General features: G+C 41.4%; 1 long non-coding RNA gene across 2 annotated transcripts in view; it reads right to left on the bottom strand.

Moving 5' to 3' along the window:
- LOC102078491 (uncharacterized) overlaps positions 1 to 12,888 on the bottom strand; it is a 73,096-nt gene that overhangs the window by 33,918 nt on the left and 26,290 nt on the right. The window lies entirely within an intron of this gene.

Genomic DNA, 12,888 nt, shown 5'->3' with positions numbered 1-12,888 from the left:
CGCTGAGCTCACTGGGCAGGAGGGCACCGTGTTCACGAAGACATATTTGCCCCGGAGTCATCTCAGTTACCCGCTACAGTATGACATGATTCGACAATCAATTAACCGTCCCCTTACTAAACAAGACCTCTTGATTAGAGTCAGTTCATGACACCAACAGCAAAAGATTTTCCTCTGCTGTCTGCTGCAAGGGTGAAATAGGAGCATCTGACTTAGAAAATAACTGCAGACACCATTAGTGTTATGCTGGCATATTAGCTGCTAAGCCAAAATAGGGTTTTATTATTATTCCCGGTGCTTTAATTTCCTTTAAATGTACAAGCATTTACACATACACACATCTAAATAAACATAACACCTGTATGTGATTATTCCATCCTTTATCTACACTGTACTACACCCTAATGTTTAGTGAAAAATGTAGAGGTTTCAAAAAAGGCGTCTGGAAAGAATACACGGGACAAAACACAAAAACAGCCCATATACAAGAAAAATCTCATTTGCAATTATGTTTGTATTTCTAATCACAACCTAATTGCTTTAACTAAATAAATCACACTCTGATTCACCATGGCAATGCTATGGTAATAATTACTACTGTGATGACACCGGCATCAGGCAGGTAGACTTTGCCTCATTTGAATAATTAACATCTTAAGACGCAATGCCTCTTTCCCCCCCATTCATCCTCCATCCCTGCCCCTAATTGTGAGTTTATTAAAGGGGATTGATGAGGCCTGTGCATAATTTACCAATTAATTTTACACATTTGTAAAATTGCATCTTCAAACAACACGTCACATTTGTTTAAGATTAAAGTTTAATGCGTCTTGTTGCTTATGACTAAGAAATTAATTTGTATAAATATGTCCCCCAGCTATTCTGCAAGAATATAAATCATTGGTTGGTTTATAGAGAAAACATTCTGCAGCTTTACCCAAATTCACATATTTATGAGGAGTGCGTTAGAAATGTCTGTAGACATAAATGAAATCTCGATGCCTTTTCTGAAAATACAGGTCAATAAGAAAAAACACCCCAAGGTTTTTAACTAAATTTCTGAAAATCACTGGAAACCTCTTGATTTTTAGGCTTACTTACGATAGAAATAATGCTTTTCAAATACCATAAATAATACAGTCAAAAAATATGTCGAAGAATCCGTTTCAAAAGACAACATTAATATCCAAATATTGTTTTAGCTGAGACACACTGTCTAATCCAGATATGTAAGAAAACAGAAAGGGGGTATCGTTGCCAGTCATGCAGTCCTAGCTCCAAACACATATATCTAACTGGAGACAGAGGGGCGGGCAGAGAGGTGAGAGAAAGGGCAGGGCAGCTCTGCCCACCTGGGGAGTTTGGCATGTGCCCTCCCTGGGCCTCCTGCAGACCTGGGGTCAAAGTAAATAAAGGGGCGATGTGGACCGCCTCCAACAACCCCCTTACCAACCCCTTTTCCGCCCTTCATCCCACACCCCAGTAACAGGAATCGTTCTCTTTATCCAGTGACCACGCCCTTCTGAAGCCATCCATACCTCCACTGCCACACATACCATTTTAAACATTCTCAAACTTCAAGTCCAGACATCAGGCCACAGTCCATTCTCAGTTTGTGACAGTCTAGTGCTGAAACATGGCAGAATGGCCAAAATATACATACAAACTATTCTATATGCATGTAATGCAAACTCATATCAAGCAAGGTATACACTTTTGCATCTGCACACATACTTATAAAGTGTGTTGACTACTCCATCTTGAACACACAAATCAATGTGCACACACACACGCACACATCTTAAGCGTTAATGAATTCCAGAGCTGCATTTCACTGAAACACGGGTGGAAGAACAAAAAAAAAAGTGTCTCTGAATTGAGGAAATGGTGGACAAAGAGTTCAGATACCCCTGCAGATTTAAAAGTGGAAAAATGCTTTGCACGTAATTAAAAAAAAAAGAAAAAAAAGTTCGTAGCCATGGAGCTGGCTGAGCTCATAGCAGGAAGCACAGGATTTGCTGTGTGCATGAGCAGGGTCTACAAGAGCTTACCAGGCTTGTAACCACATGTTAATTGTATATTAGTCTTCAATTGTTTCAGAGGTTAACACATTCACACGTTGCTCCCCTAACAGGTTTAATGTACCAGTATTACAATGTGCCAAACTTCCATCCATGTTTTGTTTACCCTCCCTCTGTTAACGTGACTCCTTCTTCCATGAAACTGATCTAAAAGGACACCCGAAATCATGTAGCCGTTCCAACAAGATACTTTTGCCATGTTTGACAAAAGGACAATATGCCAACATCATCTCCAAGTTAATGTTAGGGCAGAGTAGACACATGGAGACAGGGTCTCTTTCGCCTCCTCCTCCTCCTCCTCCTCCACGTCGTCCATGTCTCCATCCCCTCATCCCTCCTGCTGCAGGAATTCCCAACCCTCTCTGCAGGTAGCCAGCCAGCCAAGACCAGCAGAACATGTGTTTTCCTCCCTTGGCCGGGTCAACATGAGGTCGTTCATTCACTCCCAGTGATACACCGGCCCGATTCGCCTGCTTGTATGCTTATCATGTGCCGCGTCCTCACAACAGATGATGAATTCCACTCAACCGATAGATAGATAGAGGAAGGGAAAGGGATGGAAGAGAAAGATGGAGAAGGACCCCCCTCTGGTGCCTCCAGACGCAACTCATCCCAGCCAGTTTGCAACTCAATCAGTGACATGTGTGATTTTTAGAGAGGAATTGTATGTTATGCCTTTTTTTTCAGATGTTCAAGCAGGAGATGGTTTTGAACTTTGACCACACTGTTATGAATTTTCTTTTAAGGCTCAAAGGAACTTAAGGAAAACATTTCTGGGATAGTGTACACAGGATATTCAGGTTTCAAAGCAAGTTTTGATTTCAATAATGTCTAGCTTTTAACCATGCTGTTTCCACAAGTTTGTTTTCTTCATTCTTTTGAACATTCATAATATTGGTGCAAGGAGTTTGAACACTTAAAAAAATATTGTTATATGACGTTTATTACCCTATTTACTCCGTAAACAAAAGAATGTGGTTCAAGATTATTTTTGTGAATTTTATGTAGACAAAATCACAGCAAACAGAAGAACTTAGAGGCTTATTATTGATCAGATAGTCTTTGATGTACTTACCACATCCCCGTGGCGTGTGATCATGCCAGAGGCAGTGACTCAGGGGGTATGGCAATGATAGAAACACAGTAACAGAGTGCATCTTTGGGTTTTTATATATATATATACACTTACTGCCCCTTGTATTTCATACCCCTTGTTAGTACCAGATTGCACCTCCTTTTGCGTTTCAAGGTTTCAAGGTGCTGGAGACATTTGTCAGAGAACTTGGACCAAACTGATATCAGAGCATTATACAGTTGCTAAAAAATTGTCCATCCATGATCCAATGTCCCATTCCACAACATGTGGAGCCATTTGAATACTGTGAACTCACTGTCGTGGTCAAGAAGCCAGTTTAACGATTTGAGCTTGTGACATCGTCCCCTATCCTGCTGGAAGCAGCAGAAGTGCTCAAGTAGTCTGTGGTTTGTAAACAATGCTCAGTTGCTACTAAGAGGTCCAAAGTGTACCAAGAAAATATCCCCCACACCATTACACCAGAACCAGCCTGACCTGCTTCTACAAGGCATGATGGATCCATGCTTTCATGTTGTTGATGCAATACTCTGCCTGTACCATCTGAATGCTGCTTTTCCTATCATCTATTGACCAGTTTGGCGAGCTTGCATGAACTGTTGCTTCAGATTCCTGTTCTTAGCTGGCGGGAGTGACACTCGGTGTGGTCTTCTGCTGCTGCAGCCCATTCGCTTCAAGGTTTGAAGTACTATGTGTTCAGAGATTCTCGTCTGCATACCTTGGTTGTAACGAGCGCTTATTTGAGTTACTGCCTTCCGTTAAGCTCAAAGCAGTCAGACCATTCTTCTTTGACCTCTAGAATCAACAAGACATTTTCACCTAAGAACTGCCACTCGCTGGGTATTTTATTTTCAGACGATTCCTTGTAAACTGTAGAGATCAGCAGTAGATCAGCAGTTTCTGAAATACTCTGAGCAGCCAGTCTCACCTTTCTTCCCCATTCACATATTATTTACAGGATATATTTATCTTGTGTCTCCAGTGCCCTCCTTCCTGTCCATTTCACTCACACAACACTGTTACATAAATTAAACATGTCCTGTAATTTTATGTATTTCCATGTAAAAACAGCTTTATGACAAGAGCAGTGTATTAGTCTGCTTATAGTTTTGCGTGCTGACTGGAGAAATGGAGAGTTATCGAGTGAGAGGGTAAGAAAAAAAGAGTGTATTTCATTTTTGTTGTACCTAGAGAGTCAAGTAGTATTTTTTTATCCTAAATTACAGGAACATACATTTTATATTTTGAAGAAAAAAAGAAGAAGTAACTTTTACCCTGGTGGAGTACACCTCATATTTAACACTAATTTCCCTAAAATAGTACACACAACATAGTAAAGAAGTTATCTGGCTTACTGAGTTGTGTTAAATCTGGAACCTGGGATAAGAAATACAGTTTTCCTGCTTTTCTGGTCTAGAAAAAAAGTTACCTTAAAAACATCTATGTTTCCCTTTTCTTGCTAGAAAAAAAGACAAGCTGAGGAGACCGTAATACTAAGGAGATATAAAATAAATAAACAAAAATAATAACACTTAGGCATCACAGCCTGTACTTAATGTTTATCAGGTGTTGTGGCGGCCATGACACCGTGCTGAGTAAGATTCTCAACAGGAGGCATCCTTTTGGCCCCGTCACCAGCATGTGGGCACCGACGGGAGCTGAAAAGGCGAGACAAGAGATTAAGGAGGCAAGAAGCTTTGTCTGTGCACCCTCCCTGACTCAAGCACAACCACCTCTCCATACACCCGCCTCCTCCCTGTGACACACACACATGCATACACACAAAACACACACATACACACGTTCTGCTCCCATTTTTTCTTATTACTGTAAGCACAAAGGGAAAAAGGACAAAATAGTACTTACTAATGGAGCAAAAATGTTCCCAACTCCCTACCTTTTCACTCCCCAAAAGCCAGAAAAACCACTCACCAAATCTGTTCTGTGTCCCACTGTTGAGAACTACATTTAGTCAATCATATAGTGCCCTATAAGGAATGAATTTCGGGACATCTTGTGAGACTGGGTGAAATGTGAGTTAATGGGAAGAGAGTCAGGGGTTGAGTGAAGAAGCCAGGCAGAGTAGGTAGTTAAAGAGCAGAACAGTGCCTTAGGGGTACTCAGTGTATCCGGACTCACACTGGGAAAAGTGTATTTATCAACTTAATAGCAGGTGTCTGATTGAACATGACTATGATTACAGTAAGTTGTTCCTTCTTTTGGCTCCTCTTCCCCTGTTCCTCCTCATCATACTCTCGTTCTCTGCTTCCTCCTGTTTTCCACCTTACCATCCTCTACCTTCGTTTTAAAAATACAGGAAGGTGTTATGGTGGTATCGCTATCAACACAAATTGATTTAATTATGTTATAGAAGGATACTATATAAAAGGAATGGATTGTATAAAATTCATGTAAATAAGTTGTATGCATACAAAAGAACATTCCTATATTTTTATCCTATATTTTATCTTTTAAATCACAGAATAATATATGAGAAGACAAAGTTTAGCAGACCTAGAGCTGCAGAAATATCATAAGTAGAAATAAGATTCTGAGAAAGAGAGACACGTGAATAAACAAGAAGTGAAATCTGACTTGTGGAATAGGGGGAGTGAGAGCCATTTAGCTGATAAGGCAGGGAAGGCCCTTCAGGTGTCTCCTGCTCCACTGCTGTGTAAATGAGCTCCAATTAAACAGGCGGCCGCTAGCTCTGGGTCTCCCTGCAGCCCTCCCCAGCCTCCTCAGCCTCTTCCATCCCCTAAGCTTCCCCCAGCCCCTTGCTGCTCGCCGTAAGGCCCAACCCACCCCATGGCTCCTGCAGCTGCTCGCTCACTCCCACTCTCTGTTTTTCGCTCACACTGCGTGACCCAAAGGCCTGCTTAACTTGTGTGTGTGTACACAGTTGTCTGTCGATGCGTGCGCGCGTCTCTTTGTGTTTCTGTGTGTTCGCTAGCCCCACAGCATTTCAGCTTATTGTAAACTCTCGATAAGTGACAGCATGGTGGAAACGCTGCGTCCCAGTGTCGCGTTGATTTGTGTGCATTGCAGTAATTGCTCTGAAACTCAAAAACTTATTCTCGCAGTCAAATTTCAAACATAAAAATGGAGAGAAAAAAAATGTAGTTTTACTCTAGAACTTGAGAGCCTTGTGTTTCAGACTACTGGAAGCGTCTCTGAACACTGACCAAACACAACACTAACAGTTTGCAAACATCATCTGAATCCTCAGAAGGCCTTTGCCGCACAGCAATGAGGGTTTGTGAACAGCGGGTGATTTAGCCAATTAGATGAGGTGGTGATTTAGGTGGCCAGATTGGAAAGGCCACAGTTGGCTGCTGGCCAGGATACTGGGGTTGCCACCCCTGATCCTCAAGGAGTCATGTCACGAGTTCCTATATGACCACAGTGAGAGCAGAGGAGGGAATGAACATTGGATAAACAGTGCTGCGCTGTTTCTTCTTAAGTTAACCCTTGTAGACATCAAGGCTGATTGATCTTTAAGTAAATTAGTTAACCGCTTAAGGAGTAATATGGTTTGAAATGCCTAATAGTCTCCGAGTTCTTTAAATAGCAGTCTAAAATGTGGAAAAAAGGCTCAAGCTAGCCTATGTTGACTTCAATTATTATCAAAAATGTGGGCATCATGCCAACTTCAGCTAATTGTTTAAGCACTAAATTCTCCAATCAGCAATTGTACAGCTTATTAAAAGGACATATTTTTGTTACACAGTAAATATGCTCGGTCCCTTATATCATGGTTGTTGAAATTCAATCTAAGTCGCATGAAAGGTGCCATTGTTTACGACGGATGGGTCAGAGCTACAAGTCAGCCTGTTACACAGCTCACTCTGTGCCTCCCACTGTAAGAGGAAAGCACAATTACCTGTTCTTGTCGAGGTATACAGGCCCTGTCAGCGGCGCCTCGTGCATAATGCATACCTGACATTCTGCTAACGTTACCTGCCACATGTAACCAGTCACACTGTAAAAGGTGTTTGTCTGCTCCCCCGCCACTCCAAATGCTAGATATTTAAAATTAATGGATGTGATTAAGATACTTTAAATCCCGCAAATGGTATATTTAAATATTAAGTCACATGTAATTAAGCAGGGAGAAATATTCATCCCCGTTGTTAGGGCAATTATAACAATTTCCATCAAGGGATTTCTCAGCTTGACTTTTGTTCTGAGCAATAGTGATTAACATTATGGTTAATTGAAGTCATTTTCCAAGACTAGGGGTATTTCTTATTTCCTGGCCTTAGAGAAAAAGGAAGCCGGACAGAGAGGAGGCAGCGTGTCTGGTGTAGAGTCTTAACAATGTGATTTTCTCCTCCCTGGTTCCCTTCTGTGAGCATATTTAACAGTGTGTAGGGGGGTCTTCCCCAGGTGGCTGAGGAGGTCAGTATCCCCTGTGGGAGCGTTGAGTCAGTGGACAGTCGGAGATGAGGGCTCAGTGGGGAAACGCCACTTGGGTTAGCAGCCATTTCCTTACATCGCTTAGAGGAAGGAGGGGATTGGATGGTGTGATGTCCACCTTGTTTGGCGATAGCAGCTTTTTCCAACTGAATGCGTAATGTTGTTCTACTTATCAGACAGTCCAATTAAAAGTTGTATAAAGCTATTAACTGAGCGGTGAGGGAAATACTACATGACGGGATAGAAATAGCACAGTGGGTTTAATAACTTAAAGTCAAACATGCAATCAAAATGTGTTTAGCTCACTTTATTCACTTTGACTTTCTCTGTGCAGGAGGAACTAAAGAGAATTCAAATTTATCACTTTTGATGCATTTAGGGGGTTTGATTTTGTGCCATCACAACCAGTTTGAGAGCAAATCAGTGCGAGACGAACTAAAAATGGATGAAAAAGTTCAAAAATACTTTTGCATGCGCATAAAATGTCTGTGTGGGGATTTAATTAAGCCACTGGAATATTGTATCTAAAGGAAAATTCCACTTCCACACAATTCATGTCATTAAAAGTCTTTCACTGCCTCACGTGGTAATACTGCAGGTGATATCATTAAGTTTTAGCAGTTACATGAGGCATAATACGGGGTAAAAGTAAGCAAAGATGACACTGTCAATCAAACCAACAAATTGTTGCGCTGCATTTCTCACCTGTTTGTGCGACAAGTTCACCTCGACTGTTCATCATTTCCCAAAATTGCCGCTTCGTTACTCTAAATCTGTTTACGTGACGATCTGATGTTGTGCCTCGATATCAGCTAATTGCTCTCGCGCAGAAAGCGAGCAGTCAAACAGTGGCCCCTCTGTTAAGATTCCCAAATCAAGACATAATTGTCACCCAGCATACAGAGAGTACAGCTCCATTACCAACTCTGTCTTAGTGTAAGTAATATGCCTGCATACTGTCATGAGTGACACGGGCCTCTTCCCTTCAGCTCCGTGACCCGTTTTAAAGATCAGCGCCAACCCATGAGCATGCACCCAGCAGTTGTCCTCCCTCTGAATGTTATTACAGAGGGAAGCAAGGTCAGATTGCAGAGATGATGATACATGGGAAGCACTTTTGAAATAAGAAATTCTTCTTTTTTTTCGCCGCTGTGTCGCATATTGACCTTGGCATTTTTGACAATAGCATCCATCACACACATGAAACCCTTCCAACAGGCAACACTGGTCTGCTGAGCAGCCAAGTGAATCAGATTAAGGAATAACACCAGTAGATGGATGCCTGACGTCAAAGCGGCAGAGGGATCAACCTCCCTGTTCCTCGCGCATTCCGCTTCCTCCGCTCTCCCGCACACACTGCGTGCTCGGGTCATGTTTCTCTGATTTTGACACAAATGATTAACGGCCGCAGGATTACTGAGTTTTTGATCGATGCTACAGCGATATGGCGGTATTTAATACAGAGGAGGATTGAAAGGTTGTCGATTGAATCATCTGCTGACACGAATCCATCAGTTTAAAAAAAGCGAATGCTTCGACAGAGTCGAGTCAATTACTCGTGCATAATTGAATCAATTCCTCCATACATTCTGTTTGTTTTGGTTAAACATTATTTTTATTGCAACTTATTTCTGTTTGCCATAATGTGAAAAGTCTGCCCTGTAATAAAGTAAACTTTTGCGCCTTTATAGGGTTTCCAGCTAATCACTGCAGGGCATCCCTTACAAGACTAATGAAATACCATTTCTCTCCGAAAGCCTTGTTTTCAAATATGTTGTATATCTGGTTTTAATTTCTCTGAACTTTAATAGTTCCACTTATGTGAAATAAAAATAAAATGGATCTCACAAAGAAGTGACTCATTTTATAGCGATGGCAAAGTAAGATTCCAGGCTGACGGCTGCTTTGCTATGGGGTCGAAAGCACGCCGTATCTGATCACAGTGCTGCGCTGGTTTTAACACAGAACGTCCTTCCAGCCCATGTACAGTCGGAGAATATCATGGAGAATGACTCGATCTCATCACATTTTGATTAAATTTAGAAAGCAAGAACTCTTTTCTTGCTTTTTTCCCCTCATACACAAAAAAAAAGTCTTCAATAAAATTTATGGATGATTTGCTGAGACGCACTATTAAAAACAATTAACTGCCATGATTATTCTTTTTTAGCACTGAAGGAGCCAGAATTACCTCAAGTGTAAGAATGCATTTGTGAAACAGTTGTTCCTGATTATAAAATGAATAATAATAATAATATTTTTTTTTAAAAAACCATCCAATTAATGGTAGCTTTTGTCAGAGAAAAGCAAACTATGACACCACTGAAGCTTTGTATGGGGTGCCTGCATGGAAAAAGACATTAACAGAATGTGTGTGTGTGCGCGCATATGTGTATGTCTCAGAGAAGAGCTGCACTGAAGTACTCAGGCGGGAGCATCCAGTCAGTGACCCCTGTCTTTCCAACTGTGTGGAGAGAACTCTTCAGTGTGCATGCAAGTGTGTGTGTGTGTGTGTGTGTGTGTGCATGTGTGTCTGCAGCACAGAAAGAGCAAGACAGGGAGGCAGTGAGATAGAAGTACAGCACAAAGAACAGAGGAGCATTGTGCAGCGCCGAGCCTCCTCAGGTCCACTCTGTGCACGTCGTCCACATGCTGTAGCTCACAGTGCACAGCCTGAGGAGGAGTCCTGAACCGCACTGGCCTTTGCACTTTGCACTGACACTGACTCACACAGGGCAATGTGGCCACCTCACTGTATCTGTCTGGCCTGACCAGGTTCAACACGCTCCCTAAGCCGTGCAGAAACAGTAGACTCACTGTAGGCACGGAGCCGTTTCTCATTTAGCATTCAGTACTGGCGTGTTATCCTTAGCATATTAACCCCTATAAGTTGTTTTTTAATTTTTATTCAGCAAAGATATAATAATTGACATTTATTTCAATTTTTCAAATTTAATATAAAACTTCACCAATGTTTTTATATTAAAAAAACTTGCAAAATGTAAAACATGAAACCTTTAAAATAATAATTACAAAATATAATTCAAATTAAAAGTTGGTTTGTTTGTTTTTTGCTAAGCATTCCATCGAAAATGAACTTTCTTATGAATTTTCTTAAATAGTAAGTATTATCATTAACAGCATTAAGATTATTTTTCTGATATATCTTTTTTTTTTCAAAACTAAATTGCTTTTTTTAAATGTAAAAAATATTTAAACCTTGACTAAAGTTTACACTATTATGTGCAAAGTTTTTTTTAAGACTGACAGAAAGAAACAATAATTTAAAGTATATGTTTTGTATTTAGAAAAAAATGTATATTTGTCATTAGCAAGCCTTAAGCTATACTGTAAGAAAATGGTTAATGTTTTATAAAAGTTTTTACATGTCAAAATTCAACAAGGGTTTGGGGAGAAAAAAAACAAACATAAAAATAATAACTACATTTGCAAAACAATTTATTTCCCTGTCTGCTGTTACAACCAAAATTTGAAAATAAAAACACGCGCTATTTTTTTCTTTTATCAGCCTCAGCGTGATGGTGTTTTCCACAATCAAGTTTTACGGTGTGCCAGCAGGAAACCATGTCCACAGGGACCCTCTGGAGAAAGAGGTGAGTACCAGGTGCTGCGAACCCTCTCATGCTATTACCACCATACTGTCATGGCTTTCTGTCCCATTTCTACCTTGCATACACCCTCCCCCAACCCGCCAGACAACAGGATGGCATCACAACAGCTGCACGTTCGGCAGCTTTGTCCATTTACAGCATATTTTATAGTCTATACGCATGTTTTTCCTCCCTTAGTTTTGTGAAGTGGACACTGCTGCGTGGCCCGAAACACAGCAGACTCATTTTATGTTGACAACTTTTAAGCACAAGGGCACAGAAATAAAACGGTGAGGATGATTTAATTTATTTTTTTTTGCAAGGGGAAGAGAAGCCGGTAGTGAAGGGTTTGCAATACAGTGAACAATATTCTGGTGAAATATGGACTTGGAGCACCCTCTACCCATCATGAGTTAAAATGCAGGCCGACTTTGCTCCAGAGTCCTCCCATTCCTATGTCTGTAATTGTCTGGGAGCCAGGCCTTGGTCCTGCTCTCCAGAATTTTAACAGAAACCATGAGAGGGGAGGCTGCTTTAAAGGCTTCATCAACTGTGACCAACCGCCGTCAGCAGTAACCCATGTTATACAGGCTGCAGTTATGACACCCTCAAAGGGCTGCCCATGAGGAGGCAGGCGACAGGGAGGGGGATACAAGGGGAACAGGGCCTCAGAAGTTTCCCACCTTCCCTTGAACCGCAGCCGCACACCCTCGGCAGGAGGTGGACAGGGCCAGCTTTGAAAAATAACACCTTTGTGATCCCCAGTGTTTGGGGATGGATCGTGGTCTGCAGATGGCTCCGGATACTCTCTGTGTGGATGGTTGGGAATGAGAGCGAGCGAGAGAGGGCTGAGCTCTTTTGTATCCATTTTTGTACCTGAGGTTTAATATTGAAGTCCAAAGTCTCCAGTTATTCGCAAGTTACCTTAATGGGTCATTTAGTCAATGTTCTATTATTTGCTCAACGGAAAGTCACAAATGAAAGTGCAGCTAGATGCAATTTTACAATATGCCTCCGCCAACACCATCATGATGATGAATACGGCCTGCAATTAAGTTATACAAAAAGCTGCCATCGTCCAGAAAGTTCACACGCGGCCTGCATATGGCTAGTTAATGGGTGCGAGTGGAAAACTAAGAAGCAGACGTGGGAACTGGGAGCCAACTGAGTTTTGGACAGGGGAGAATAAATTATTATAGGCCAAGCAATAGTGACAGCATTTTCCCCCTCAGTCAAGGGAAGAAAACAGTATGCTGAACTTCTAACCCCTGAATCCAAAATCATTTTTAGCTGCAGTTGACAGTCAGTAACCGGCACTTGACAGCAAGCTCACGAAGGCTGGTGACACTTTCCTGGGGCTCAGCGGGGTCCTCCAGTGGTCCAGCCCTCTGTAAAGATGATCGGCTGTTGTGGTGTTTTTCTTTCCTTCGTCTTGGCTGTTTCAATGCGCAATAAAATATAGAGTGTGTTTCATTCCTTTCTCCACTTTATTTACATTTCGCTCCTTTGCTCTGTTTGCTCAGTTGCTAGCACCACATTAAGAGCCAGTATGGGAAATGCCAGTTCAACGCAAATAATCATTTCAAAAAAAAGGGAAAAAAGATGGGTTTTATATCAACAAAATAGTCTTTTGATAAAATTCTTTGCCAGCGTTTAAACTTTAAATTTCACATGCACATCATCT

Source organism: Oreochromis niloticus, linkage group LG9 (assembly GCF_001858045.2).
Source record: "Oreochromis niloticus isolate F11D_XX linkage group LG9, O_niloticus_UMD_NMBU, whole genome shotgun sequence".
Classification (NCBI taxonomy): domain Eukaryota; kingdom Metazoa; phylum Chordata; class Actinopteri; order Cichliformes; family Cichlidae; genus Oreochromis; species Oreochromis niloticus.
The sequence above is the reverse complement of the archived record's forward strand: the minus strand, read 5'-3'. Positions and strand labels throughout refer to the sequence as shown.